Source organism: Rhinolophus sinicus, chromosome 18 (genome assembly GCF_057876585.1).
Source record: "Rhinolophus sinicus isolate RSI-liver-muscle chromosome 18, RSI-T2T, whole genome shotgun sequence".
Classification (NCBI taxonomy): Eukaryota; Metazoa; Chordata; class Mammalia; order Chiroptera; family Rhinolophidae; genus Rhinolophus; species Rhinolophus sinicus.
This window is the reverse complement of record NC_142518.1, coordinates 89,485,821-89,502,019: the sequence shown is the minus strand read 5'-3', so window position 1 is coordinate 89,502,019 and position 16,199 is coordinate 89,485,821.

Sequence of the window (16,199 nt, the reverse complement as noted above, 5' to 3'; positions counted from 1 at the left end):
TACCCAGAGTGAGATTTTTACTGATATATCCCCTCGGGCAAGGGAAGTAAGAGAAAAAATAAGCATGTGGCATTACATCAAACTAAAACGTTTTTTTCACAGCAAAGGAAACCATCATTTAAACAAATAGGGATCCTATTGAATGGGAGAAGACATTTGCCAATGATATAGCCAATAAGGAGTTAATATACCAAATTTATAAAAAAAAACTCACTCAACTTCAAAAAGAAAAACAACCCTATTAAAACAATGGGCAGAGGACATGAAGAGACATTTTTCTAAAGAGGATATACAGATGGCAGACATATGAAAAAATGCTCAACCTCACTAATCATTAGAGAAATGCAAATAAAAATCACAATGAGATATCACCTCGCTCCAGTCAAAATGGCTATCATTAATAAATCAGCAAACAAGTGCTGGCGAGGACATGGAGAAAAGGGAACCCTTGTACACTGTTGGTGGGATTGCAGATTGGTGCAGCTGCTATGGAAAACACTATGGAGGTATCTCAAAAATCTGAAATAGGAACTACCTTATGAGCCAGCAATTCCACTCCTAGGTTTCTATCTGGAGAAATCCAAGACTCTAATTCGAATAAATTCATGCAGCCCTATGATTATTGCAGCACTATACAAAATAGCCAAGACAAGTAAACAACCGACATGGCTATCTGTAGATGACTGGATTAAGAAACTTTGGGACATTTATACAATGGAGTATTACACAGCCATAAAGAAGAATGAAATCTTACCATTTGCAGCAATATGGATGGACCTAGAGAACATTATGCTAAGTGAAATAAGACAGAGAAAGACAAATACCATATGACCTCAGTTATATGTGGAATCTAAAGAAATGAACAAATGAATGAACTAATCAGAAACAGTCTCAGAGACGTAGAGGAAAAACTGAGGGTTGCTAGATGAGAAAGGAGGGTGGAGATAAGGGGGAAGGTCAGAGGATTAGAAAGCACAATCTGTATCCACAAGATTGCCACGGGGATCCAAAAGTCAATTTGGGGAATGTAATCAATAATGTTGTAAAGATTTTGTAGGATATCCGATGGACACTTGTGTCATTAGGGAGACCACCTCAGGGATGATGAAGATCTCCCCGCTCACTGCGTTGCACTTCTGAAGCTGAGGTTGAACACTAATGAATGTCATTTACAATTGTATATATATATATATATATATATATATATATATATATATATATATATATATATATATAACTTTACTAACAACTGTCACCCCAATAAACTTTAATTAAAAAAAAAAAATATATATATATATATATATGTATATATATATATATTTTTTTAATTAAAGCTTATTGGGGTGACAGTTGTTAGTAAAGTTATACAGATTTCGGTTGTACAATTCTACAATACATCATCTATAAATTGGTGGACATTGCACCAAACTTGTGGGTGGGGCATGCTCAGGAAAGACTTTCTGGAGCGCAAGCCTCAGAAACTTTTTTGAAAGGTCTGCAAACCAAGTCTAGTGCATATCTTCATTACTGGCCTAAGGTATGCAACCAGGATTTTTGAAAAAAATACTCATATGTCCTGGGCACAAGACATAGATGATTTACTTTTCCAAACCATACTGGTGCATGCCACTTGCTTAAGATTATCTTATCAATGTTGTATATCACCAAAGCCAGTTAGTTAGTTGTTTTTAACAATGAAGTGTGAAAGGATATGCCTTTATTCTGTCTTTCACTGGGTATTTTTAAGAACCTGGCTCTGGATAAATAATTCTGACCTATTCAGTTTGTCTCCAAAAGGCAAAACCATTAATTTCAGTTAATCCTTGCCTTCTTTCCTGACCTTCTATAAACCCTGGCTTTAGTTCATTTGAACCATTGAAGAATTAAAGAGATTTTATATTTCAGTAGAAAAAAAAAAGTATACAAGAAATGTTGAAAGAACTTCTTTAAGCAAAAGTAAACAAACAATTAAAAATCAAAAGTATGAATAATAAAATGGCAATAACTATACACCTATTAATAATCACATTAAATGTAAATGGATTAAATGCTCCAATCAAAAGGTATAGGGTAGCTGAATAAACAAGAAAAGAAGACCCATGCATATGCTGTCTACAAGAGACCCAGCTCAGAAAAAGACACACAGAGAGTGAAAGTGAAGGGATAGAAAAAGGTATCTCATGCAAACGGAAACAATGAAAAAGCGGGGGTAGCAATACTAGTATTGGACAATGTAGACTTTAACATGAAAACTATAATAAGAGACAGAGAAGGATATCACATAACAATAGAGGGATCAATCCAACAAGAGGACATAACTCTAGTAAATATTTATGCACACAATGTAGGCCCAACTAAATATATAAAACCAATATTGACCAACATAAAGGCAAAGATCAAAAATAACACAAACACAGTTGTGGACTTTAAAACACCACTGATACCAATGGAGAGATCTTCCACACAGAATATCAACACAGAAATGGGGCTTTAAATGACGCATTAGACCAGAAGGATTTAATTGACATTTTTAGAGCATTTCACCCTCAAAGCAGCAGAATGTATCCTCTTTTCAAGTGCACATGGAATATTTTCCAAGATACACCATGTCAGGCAAGAAAACAAGCCTCAATAAATTTAAGAATGAAATCATATCAAGCATCTTCTCTGACCACGATGGTATAAAATGAAGAATCAATTACAAGGAAAAAAACCTGAAAAGCACACAAACATATGGAGGCTAAATAACATGCTATTAAATAATGACTTGACCAACAGAGAGATCAAGAAGGAAATCAAAAGATACCTCAAGGCATACAAAAATGAAAACACAATGACCCAAAATTTTTGGGACAGAGTGAAAGCAGTCCTAAGAGGAAAATTAATAGCAATGTAGGCCTACTTCTAAAAACAAGAAAAATCTCAAATAAACAGTCTAACATTAAACCTCAAGGAACTGGAAAAAAAAAAAAAAGCAACCAAAGGGCAAATTGAGTAGAAGGAAAGAAACAAAGATCAGGATCAGAGTGGAAGTAAATGAAATGGATACTAAAAAATAAATAAATAAATAAATAAATAAATAAATAAATAAATACCAAAAAAAAAAACAAAAAAAAACAAAAAGATCACAGAAAACAAGAGTTGTTTTTTGTTTTGTTTTTCAAACTTTTCCAAAATTGACAAACCTTTAACCAGATGCATCAAGGAAAAGAAAAGAAAGAAAGAAAGAAAGAAAGAAAGAAAGAAAGAAAGAAAGAAAGAAAGAAAGAAAGAAAGAAAGAAAGGAAAGGAAAAAAGACAAGAAACCGAGGGAGAAAACCCAAATAACTGAAATCAGACATAAAAGAATAGAAATGGAACTGATATCACAGAAATACAAAAACAAAGCACAAAGAACAAAACAAACAAACAAATAAACGTAAGAATATATTATGAGCGACAATACACCAATAAATCAGACAAATTGGAAGAAATGGATAAGTTCCTACAGGCATACAATTATCAAAGTGTGCATCAAGAACAAACAGAAAATCTGAACAGACTGATTACTACTAATGACATAAAATCAGTAATCAACAAACTCCCTCCGCCAAAAAATAAAAAATAAATAAATAGAAGTTCTTTACCACATGGCTTCACAGGTGAATTTTATCAAACATTCAAAAAGGAATTAACACCCAATATCTGAAAACTATTCAAAAAAATCCAACAAGAGGGAAGGCTCCCATGCTCATTTTAGGATGCCACCGTTACTATGATTCCAAAATCAGACACACACTATTTTAAAAAAGAAAACTAGGCCAATGTCCCTCATGAAAAGAGATGCAAAAATCCTTAACAAAATATTAGCAAACCAAATTCAGTAATACATTAAAAAGGTCAGATACTACATACAAGTGGGATTCATTCCTGTTATGCAAGGTTGATTTAATATCCGTAAATCAATTAGTGTGATATGCCACATTAGCAAAATGAACACTAAAAATCATATGGTCATATCAATAGATGCATAATAAACATTTCACAAAATCCAGCATGCATTTATGATAAAACACCCTCAGCAAAGTGGGAACAGAGGGACAATATGTCAACATAATAAAGGCCATATATGACAAAACCACAGCTAATATCATACTCAATGGGGAAAAGTACAAACATTCCCCTTAAGATCAGAAGCAAGAAAACGATGCCCACATTCACCACTTTTATTCAATATAGTTCTGGAAGTCCCAGGCACAGCAATCAGTAAAGAAAAAGAAATAAAAAGCGTCCAAACAGGAAAGAAAGAAGTATAATTATCATTATTTCCAGATGGTGTGATACTATATACAGAGAACCCCAAGGTGTACCAAAAAAAACTTTGAGAACTGATAAGTAAATTCATTAAAGTAGCAGGATTCAAAACGAACATTTAGAAATTGGTTGCAATTTTATACACAAATAATGAACCATCAGACAGAGAAATTAAAACAATCCAATTTACAGTTGTATTAAAAAAATAAAATACTTAGAAATAAATTTACCCAAGTAAATAAAAGACCTGTACTCAGAAAATTACAAGACATTGGAGACAGAAATTAAAGAAGACACACATAAATGAAAACATACACCATGCTCATGGATAGGAAGACTTGATATAGTTAAAAACGTCCATAATGCCCAAAGCAATATGTAGATTCAATGCTATCACTATCAAAATGCCAACAGCATTTTCCACAGAAGTAGAACAAAGGATCCTCCAATTTCAATGGAACCAAAAAAGACTCCAAATAGTCATGACAATCCTAAGAAAGAAGAACTAAGCTGGAGGTATTGTGCTATGTGATACCAAATTATAACACAAGGCTATAGTAATCAAAACAGCATGATATTGGCATTAAAACAGAGATATAGATCAATGGAACAGAATAGAGACCCCAGAAATAAATCCATGCATTTATGGTCATTTAATCTATGACAAAGAAAGCAAGAATTTACATTAGGGTAAAGACAGTCTATTTAATAAATGGTGCTGGGAAAACTGGACAGACAATTAAGTTTGTGAACTAATCCTAGAAATAGTGCTACATACCTAATCGCTGAATATCACTATGGTCACCTTCAAAGTACTCCCCTTAGGAAGCTATTCACAGACAACAGTCCACCCTTCAAAGCAATTTTGGAACTCTTTTTCTGGAATGGCCTTCAGAACTGTCTTTGTATTACCTTTGAGGTCCTGAAATCCATCAAAATGTCTTCCTTTCAACATTTATTTTATCTTCAGATAAAGAAAGAAGTCATTGGGGTCCAGATCAGATGAGTAGGGAGGGTGATCCAATACAGTTATTTGTTGAATGACTAAAAACTCCCTCACAGAGAGTGCTGTGTGAGCTGGTGTGGTGTCGTGATGCAAGAGCCATGAATTGTTGGTGAAAAGTTCAGGTTGTCTAACTTTTTCACATAGCCTTTTCTGCACTTCCAAATAGTAAACTTGGTTAACTGTTTGTCCAGTTGGTACAAATTCATAATAAATAATCCCTGTTATGTTGAAAAAGGTTAGCAACATTATTGCAACAAGTTCATGAACGTAATTGTCAGACCTCGTACACGCAAACAAACAAACAAAATGAAACTGGACCACCTTTTTAAGCCATATAAAAGACTTAACTCAAGATGGATTAAAAACTTAAACGTAAGACCCCAAACCATAAAACTCCCAGCAGAAAATATAAGAAAACTCACAGACATTACATTCAGTAATATTTTTACTGATATATTTTTCTTGGGCAAGGGAAACAACAGGAAAAATAATCAAATGGTACTATATTCAACTGAAGTTTTTTCACAGTAAAGGAAACCATCAACAAAACAAAAACACAGCCTACTGAATGGGAGATGGCATTTGCCAATGATACATGTGATAAGGGGTTAATATCCAAAATTTATTTTAAAACTCATATAATTGAACACCAAATAAACAAACAATGCAATTAAAAAATAGGCAGAGGAACAGAATAGACATTTTTCCAAAGAGGACATACAGATGGCTAATAGACATAAGAAAAGATGTTCAACATCACTAACTATCAGAGAAATGAAAATAAATATCACAGTGAAATACCACTTCACCCCTGTAAAAATGGCTATCATCATTAAATCAACAAACAACAAGTGTTGGCAAGGATGTGGAGAAAAGGAACACCTGTGCCCGGTTGGTGGGATAGCAAATTGGTACAGCCACTGTGGAAAACAGTATGGAAATTCATCCGAAAGTTGTAAATGGGATCAAATATAAGGTGATGGAAGGAGAACTGACTCTTGGTGGTGAGCACACAATGTGATAAATAGATGGTGTATTACAGAATTGTACACTTGAAACCTATGTAACTTTATTAAACATTGTCACCCCAATAAACTTTAATTAAAAATAAATAAATAGAATAGAGCTACCTTATGACCCAGCAATTCCACTCCTGGGTATTTATACTGTACATATATACATATATATGTACATATACACACATATATACTGTACATATGTATACATATATGTACATATATGTACATATATGTACATATATATGTGCATATATACACATGTGTACATATATATGTACATATATACATATATACAAATATATATGTGTGTGTGTGTATATATATATATGCTTACTGCAGCAGAACCCACAGTAGACAAGATATGGAAACAACCAAAATGCCCATCAGGAGACAAGTGGATAAAGAAACTGTGGCACATTTATACAATGGAGTATCACTTTGTTATAAAAAAGAATGAAATTTTACCATTTGCAACTATATGGATGTACCTAGAGTGTGTTATGCTAAGTAAAATAAGTCACAGTGTGAAAGACAAATACCATATGATCTCACTTACATGTGCAATCTAAAGAAGAGAATAAACAGACAAATAAAACAGAAATAGAATCACAGATACGAAGAACCAAAAAATGGTTGCTAGATGAGGGTGGGGATGGGGGTCTGAGTGAGAAAGGTGAAGGGATTAGGAAGTACAAATTGGTAGTTACAAAATTCTCATGGGGATGTGAAACACAGTATGGGGAAGACAGTTGATAATATTGTAAAGACGTTGTATGAGGTATGACAATTAAGTTCGTGAACTTTATTACAATGATGTTGCTAACCTTTTTTTTTTATATCAGAGGGATTATTCATTATGAATTTGTTCCAACTGGACAAACAGATAACCAAGTGTACTATTTGGAAGTGCTGAAAACGCTGTATGTCAAAGTTAGATGACCTGAACTTTTCACCAACCATTCATGGCTCTTGCATCTTGACAATGCACCAGCTCACACAGCACTGTCTGTGAAGGAGTTTTTAGCCAGTCAACAAATAACTGCATTGGAACACCCTCCCTACTCACCTGATCTGGCCCCCAATGACTTCTTTCTTTACCTGAAGATAAAGGAAATTTTGAAAGGAAGATATTTTGATGACATTCAGGACATCCAGGCTAATAGAACGACAGCTCTGAAAGCCATTCCAGAAAGAGAGTTCCAAAATTGCTTTGAAGGGTGGACTAGGCACTGGCACCAGTGCATAGCTTCCCAAGTGGAGTACTTAGAAGGTGACCATAGTAATATTCAGCAATGAGGTGTGTAGCACTTTTTCTGGGATAAATTCCAGAACTCAATTGTCTGATCTTGTGTAGTGTCAGATGGCTACAAACTTATCAGAGGGTATCACTTCCTAATTATATAAATGCCTAACCACTAACACTATACACCTGAAAATAATATCAAATGTCCACTCTAAGGAAATATATATATATATGGTCACAGGATGTAAAGTACACAGTAGAGAACATGGTCAATTGTATTGTAATAGCTATGTACGGTGCCAGATGGGTTGTAGAATTGTTTGGCTTATCATTTTGTGACGTGAGTAAATGTCTAACCATTATGTTGTTTTGTATACTTTAATGAAAAAGCGAGAGAGAGAGAGAGAGAGAGACAGAGAGACAGAGACAGAGAGACAGAGAGACAGAGAGAGAAATTGTTGCATGAGGACTTAAAAAGTATGTTTATTCAGGTGTACAATTCTGTATTACATCATCTATAAGTCCCATTGTGTGTTCATCACCCAGAGTCAGTTCTCCTTCCATCACCATATATTCGATCCCCCTTACCCTCATCTCCCACCCCCCACCACTTGTATACATCTTTTTGACACCCTGGTATATAAAACATAATATCTTTGCTTCAAATAGTCCATTATTTTTTAAGGATATTTAAAAGATGAAAACAAAATTTTTGTATTTCTTCACATCTTTACCATTTTCACAATGTCTTTCATTTCTTTGTATGGATTTAGATTTTCACTTGGTATCATTTTTCTTATGCCTGGGAAAATTATTTTAACATTTATTGTATTTATTGTACAATGGTTCTGCTGGGCATTAATTCTCTCAAACTACGTAGCTATAAAAATAATTTAGCCTTCAGTTATGAACTATATAGTCATAGATATGGAATTCCATGTTGAATATATATATATATATATATATATACACACACACACACACATATATATATGTATGTATGTATATATGTAGGTATACATGTATATTACGTATGTAATATATATTGCATATATAATATGTATATGTAGTATAATATATATGTAAAAATATTATATACATATTATATATATACATATATATACATATATAATATATACATTTCGGTATCTTGTCTATTGGATTGCCCATATTCTTCAAAGAAGTCAATTGTGATTCTTGTGTTTATTCCTTTATATATCATATGACTTTTTTCATCTAGCTGCTTCTGAGTTTTTTTCTTTTTTACTGTTCTTCAGCAATTTGATGATTACTTGTTTCGGCGTAGCTTTCTTTTTTTTAAATTAAAATATATTGGGTTTGGCTTTCTTTGCATCGATCAAGATCGCATTTTGTTGAGTTCTTGATTTTGCAGGTTCTAGTTTTTGCTCAATTTAAAATTTTCACCAGAGGGTAAGGTGGGTGGGGGGTAGGAGATGAGGGAAGGGGGATCAAATATATGGTGATGGAAGGAGAACTGACTCTGGGTGGTGAACACACAATGGGATTTATAGATGATGTAATACAGAATTGTACACCTGAAATCTATGTACTTTTACTAACAATTGTCACCCCAATAAATTTTAAAAATAAATTACAAAAAATTTTCCACTCTTTTAAAAATGTTTTATCTTACCCTAATGATTTATTTCTCTGAGACTCATAGTAAAATATGTTATGCTCCATTAAATTGGCCCATTGATGCTATCTTTATTTCTTTCAATCTACATCCCCCCCTACTTTTTGTGTTTCCTTTTGGATAGTTTTGATTGCTTCATCTTCAGGTTCACAACTCTTCACTTACGCATTGTCTAATCTGTTTTAATTCCATCCAGGTTCTTTTTCTTTTCAGATTTTTTGTGACTCCCACAAGTTAAATATAAGTATTTTCTATGCATTATCAAGTGATGGATTTTATTATACTTCCATTAATATGGTTATTATCGGTGCTCCTTCTCCTACTCTGTGATGTAAAACTGATTATAATCATTTTTATGTTATCGGGGACATTTTTTCTTGTGAAGTCCCAGGAAAGTGCTTATTTTAGCGTTCATTTTATCCCACCAGGAATGTAATAACCTTCTGAGGATTCTATCCAATGCCTTTTAAATTAGGAGAACTTTCCACTCTAATAGAATATAAACTTGCTGACCCTGATGGAACCTGGTAATATTCTGCCTGCTCCTTTTCCCTAGATTTTCCCCTGACAGAGGATAGTTTATTCAGGTGTATGCACTGATCAGAGCTCAGCTGCAGACCTGAGGGGAACCTTCTGTAGATCTCTCATACTTTCTCTGGGAATAACTTTCTATTGTCCAGTACTCTGAAACAAAATTATAGTCACTTTGACCTCCCTGAACTCACAAATCAGTTGTTTCAACTCAGGAAGAATGCTTTTGTGTTTTCCCTACCTGCACTGTGGCCTTGAAATTCTTTTCTGGTAACAAGTGATTCTATTTGTAGCATTTACCTTGTTTCTTTCCCTTATTACAAGAATCACTATCCTGAGTTACCTGCTCTTCAATATCTGAAAGGAAATTTATCTTATACTTCCCCATGCTTCATAGCTGTTTGAGGAGGGACAATCTGGTCCCTGTTATTTCCAGTCAATGGATTTGACATTCCATTTTATCACTTTAAATTTTTTTTATATTCCTATCTTTATTTTACTTTTATGTAAGGTTCTATGCTTTAAAATATGCATACTTAACGCATTATAATATATCATTAATATTATTGAACTTTCCATTCAGTGTAATAATTAGGGAGTATTATTCTACATTTTACCTTAATGAGATGTTTACCATTTTGTCCTATATGTAGATCCAAATACGTATGCTACAATATTCACAAAACATGTTTATTACTTTTTATTTCATATTCACACTTTGAATGTTATTGAAATATTATTTCATATTTACCTATATAAATAATATTTCTGCTTTACTTCATTAATTGCTATAGATCCAACTTAATGTTTGGATCTTTTTCCTTTCAAACTGATAACTTGCTGTTATGATTATTTTTTATTCTTATTAAAAATATAGATAATATACAGCATTATATCAATTTCAGGTATGCACAATAGTTGTTCAACATTTATATACCTAAAGAAGTGATCACCATAAGCCCAGCAACCATTTGACACTGTACTATGCTATCACAATATTATTGATTATATTTCCCATGCTGTACATTACATCCCATTACTTATTTGTTTTAAACCTGGATTTGACCATTTCATATGCCTTTTCCTTCACCCTTTTTTAAGTTTTCTATTACAGTTAACATTCAATATGATTTTATATTAATTTCTGGTGTATAGCATAGTGGCTAGACATTTGTATAACTTAAGAAGTGATTCCCCTGACTAGTCTAGTACTCACCTGGCACTACACATAGCTATTACCATATTATTGACTATATTCCTTATGCTTTGTTTACATCCCCATGACAATTTTGTGGCTATCAATTTGTACTTTTTAATTACTTCACCTCTTTCATCCTATCCTCCAAACCCCTCCCATCTTACAATGACATCACCCCAGTATATTAACTATTCATCTGACACCATGCATAGCTATTACAGTATTACTGACTTTATTCCTTGTGCTATACCCTACATCCCATGACTACTTTGTAACAACCAATTTTTACTTCTTCATCCCTTCCGATTTTTCAGGCACCCTTTCAACACCCTTCCCATCTTACAATGGTTAAAATATTCTCTATATCTATGAGTGTGTTTCTGTTTTATTTGTTTGTTTGTTATGTCCCTTAGATTCCACATGTAAGTGAAATTGCATTGCATCTATCTCTGTCTGTCTGACATACTGCACTCAGCACAATACTCCCCAGGTCCATGCATGCCACCACAGATGGCAAGCGTTTAATACAATTACATTGAAAGTAATTGTTACACAAATAAATGGAAAGACATTCCATGTTCATGGATTGGAAAAATCAACATGGTTAAAATGGCCATATTGCCCAAAGCAATATACAGATTTAATGCAATCCCCATCAAAATCTCAGTGGAAATTTTTAAAGAAATAGAACAAAAAAATCATCAGATTTGAATGGAACCACAAAAGACCCCGAATAGCCAAAGCAATCCTAAGATTAAAGAACAATGCTGGAGGTATCACACTCCCTGACTTCAGCTTGTACTACAAGGCAACAATAACCAAAACAGTATGATATTGGCAGAAAAACAGACAAATAAACCAGTGGAATAAAATTGATAATGCAGAAATAAACCCACATTAATATGGACATATAATTTTCAAAAAAGAAGCCAAAACATGCAATAGAGAAAACATAACCTCTTCAATAAATGGTGCTGGGAGAATTTAAAGCCACCTGCAAAAGAATGAAACTAGACTGCTATCTGTCACTGTGTACCAAAAGTAACTGAAATGGATCAAAGACCTAAACATAAGACCTGAAACAATAAACTGCATAGAAGAAAGCAGGTACTAAACTTGTGAACCTTGGGTTCAAAGAGCATTTTATGAATTTGACTTTAAAGGCAAGGGAAGTAAAAGCTAAAATAAACGAATGGGACTATACCAAACTAAAAAGCTTCTGCACAGCAAAAGAAACCATCCACAAAATGAAGAGGCAACCAACTGGATGGGAGAAGATTTTTGCAAACAATGCCTCCAATAAGGGACTAATACCCAAAATATATAAGGAATTCATAAACTCAACAACACAAAAACAAACAATACAATTTTAAAATGGGCAGAGGACCTGGATAGACATTTCTCCAAAGAGGACATACAAATGGCCAATAGACATATGGAAAAATGCTTGACATCACTAATCATCAGAGAAATGCAAATAAAAACCACAATGAGATATCACCTCACCCTAGTTAGAATGGCTATCATCAACAAGAGGAATCATACCACGTGTTGCAGAGGCAGTGGAGAAAAAGGAACCCTCATACACTGTTGATAGGAATGTAGATTGGTGCAGCCAGTATGGAAGGCAGTTGGGAGGTTCCTCAGAAAATTAAGAATATAATTACTATATGACCCAGCAATCCCTTTTCTGGATATCTACCAAAAAAATCTGAAAACATTTATCCATAAAGATATATGTGCTTTGATGTTCATTGCAGCTTTATTTACAGTTACCAAGACATGGAAATAATGAAAGTGTACTTCAATAGATGATTGGATAAAGATGTGGTATATATACACAACGGAATACAATTCTGCAATAAGAAAAGATGAAATAGTGCCATTTGGGACAACTTGGATGGATCTTGAGATTATTATGCGAAGCGAAATAAGTCAGAGAGAAAAAGCAGAGAACATGTGATTTCACTGATATGTGGTATATAAAACTGAAAGTAAAAAAGGAATGAGACAAACAAATTAAGAAACAAAACTCATAGACACAGACAATAGTTTAGTGGTTACCAGAAGGTAAAGGGGAAGGGGAGTGGTGGATGAGGGTAAAAGGGATCAAATATATGGTGATGGAAGGAGAACTGACTCTAGGTGGTGAACACACAATGTGACATACAGATGATGTATTACAGAATTGTACATCTGAAACCTATATAACCTTCCTAATCATTGTCACCCCAATAAACTTTAATTTTAAAAAAGAGAGTTGTTGATAGAAATGTAGTTATTGCCATTTTACTATTCATATGTTTGATTTTTTTTTTTCATCTTACTTCAAGAAGTCCCTGTAACATTCCTTGTAATACTGGTTTGGTTGTGATGAACTCATTTAGCTTCATGTTGTCTGGGAAGCTCTTTATCTGTCATTTGGTTTTAAGTGATAGCCTTGCTCATTGGAGTAGTCTTGGTTGTATAACCTAGCTTTTCATCACTTTGAACATTTTTTGCCAGTCCCTTCTTGCCTGAAAAGTTTCTGTTGAGAAATCAACTGACAATCTTACGGCAGCTTCCTTATAAGTTACTAGTTTTCTTTCTCTTACTGTTTTTAGTAGTCTCTCTTTGTCCTTAACATTTGGCATTTTAATTATAATGTGTCTCGGTGTGGGCCTGTTTGCATTCTTCATGTTTGGTACTCTGTTTTTCCTGTCTTTGTATGTCAATTATCTCCACCAGGTTAGAGAAGTGTTCAGTCATTATTTCTTCAGGTGGGTTCTCAATCCCTTTCTCTCTCTTCTCCTTCTGGTAGCCCTGTTAATGCAAATATTGTTACCCTTGATGTTGTCCCAGAGGTCTCTTAAACTTTCCTCATTTTTTTTTCAATTCCTTTTCTCTGCTGTTCTGATTGGGTGTATTCTTCTACCTTGCCTTCCCAATCACTGATTCAATTCCTTGCTTCATCTAGATTGGTGGTGATTCCTTTTAGTGCATTCGTCATTTCAGTTATCGTATTCTTCACTTCTGACTGGTTCTTTTTTATGGTGTCTATGTCATTTTTTTTTTTAACTTGCTACCTCTTTGTTGAAGTTCCTTGAACACCCTTACAACTAGTGTTTCAAACTCTGTCTCTGGTGGGTGGCTTGCCTCCATTTCATTCAGGTTTTTTTGTTTGTTTGTTTTTGTTTTGTTTTTTTTTTGAGTTTTCTCCTGTTCTTTCATTTGAGATATATCTCTTTGCTTCTTCTTCTTCATTTTGGCTGCCTCTCTGTGTTTGTTTCTATGTATTACGCAGATCTGTTGTATCTCCTAGTCTTGCCTGGTTGTCTAATGTAGTAAGTGTCCTGTGGGGCTCAGTAACGTTCTCCCTGGTTACCTTCTCTGGATGCTTCAGGAGTGTCCCTTTTGTGGGACACTTCTTGTTATACTTGTGCCTTCTTGTTATACTTGAGCCTTCATTGTTATTGGCACATCAGTGGGTGGGATTGACCCTCAGGCTGACTAGTACTGGGGTTCGGCCACATCCACAGCTTATGAGCTGCTGTACACGGGAGGGGAAAGCTTACCACAGAGAACTCGATTCCAACCAGTGGGCTCTGGTGCCTGTTGAGATTGCCCTTTGGGTATGCCAGTTGTGGGGCTAATTGTGTGGTGCTCTGCTGTACTGTAGGCTGAAGCCAATCTCCAAGTATATTGGTTCTGGGGCCTCTGGGAGGGGCTCCGGTGCAGGCCCAGATCAGCCACTGCCTATGACTAGTCAGAAATTACTTGGTAGGAGCGACAAAGCAATCCACAGTTGGTCACTGCCTGTGCTGGAGCTGGAGGTATGTGGGAGAGGCCATGCTGTGAACCAAGGACGACTTCCACAATCACTGTGTCTGGGGTAGCTCTGCAAAAGGCCAGTACACAAAGAGGTCTGCTGTTTGTTGCCAGATCCCATAAGTTTCAATCACTGATAAAGCCTCCTGAGGTATGGAGTTGGGTGTGGCAGGGTCTCAGTGACTCCCCAGGGTGGAGCAAGTAGAGCTCACCAGACCAATTAAGATTCAGATTTGACCATGGGCATGGGGAAGAGGCTCAACACAGAAAAGATGGTGCCTGTCTGCAGGATACAAGGTAAGAGGGCCCCACACTGAGAACATAGTGACTATCTTCCAGCCCCCACCCTGAAGTCACACACTTCAGTCTGCCTCCATATGCCTCTAAGCCCCTCCAAATCACAGCCTTCCACTGGAGCCCAGGGTGAGTGTGTGCTAGCAAGTCTGTGCAGGCTGTTTAAGAGGATGTTTGGGTTTCCTGCAGCCTTTCATTCCACCCAGATGGTTGGAATCCCCACTGTTTTTCACAGCCAGATGTTGGGGGGGCTCCTCTTCCTGGCACCAGTACTCTGGCCAGCACTGTTGGCTGGGGTCCCTTGCTCCGCTGCAGGGAATTTCTGTAGTTGAGATTTTCCTCCCAATTTTCATCCACCACATGGAAGTTTGGGGCTGGCCTATTTCACATCTCTGCCCTTTCTACAAATCTCGATTTGGCTTCTTCTTTATATCCTTAGTTATAAAACTTCTGTTCAGCTAGACTTCAGATTGTTCTCCAGGTTAATTGGTCTATAACTTAGTTGTGATGTTGATGTGTTCATGAGATGAGGCAAGCATAGGGTTTATCTTCTCCACCATCTTGGATCTCTCCTGTTCGATTATCATTTTTGATGATTAGGTGTTTGAGGGCCCAGAACAATCTGTGCAGGTCCATTCCCCAGGTATTGGTGCACATTAAGCACTCCATAAACACTTGTGGAATGAATGAATGAAGTCTGCATTTGCACTTGGGCTGTGGTTTTTGAGAAAATACTGCTTAAGGTGATCAGGACCCATTCATCACCAACACTTTCCTTTATGCTAACAGGTAGTAAACACCTTTCTGACTATGTGCTGAATGGTAACCATAATTCATGTGCTTCTTTCCAGGAGGATACGTGGATGGAGCTGCTCAGCCCAGAGCTCATCTGCTCACCTCTCACACCACACCTTCAGGAACAGATTAGGGGTGGTGGGAGCAGCAAGGGACCAGCACAGGATGGCAGCAGCCTGACACACCAGAGCCAGGTGGGCCTCATGATTATTTTTCAATGGAGGTCAGCTAGGAATGAATTCTCTCAGCTTTTATTTGGCTACGTCTCTATGTTTCTTTAATTTCTGAAAGATACATTTGTTGGATGCTGAATTCTGAGTTGGCAGGTATTTTCTCTCCCCAAAATTTTAAAGATT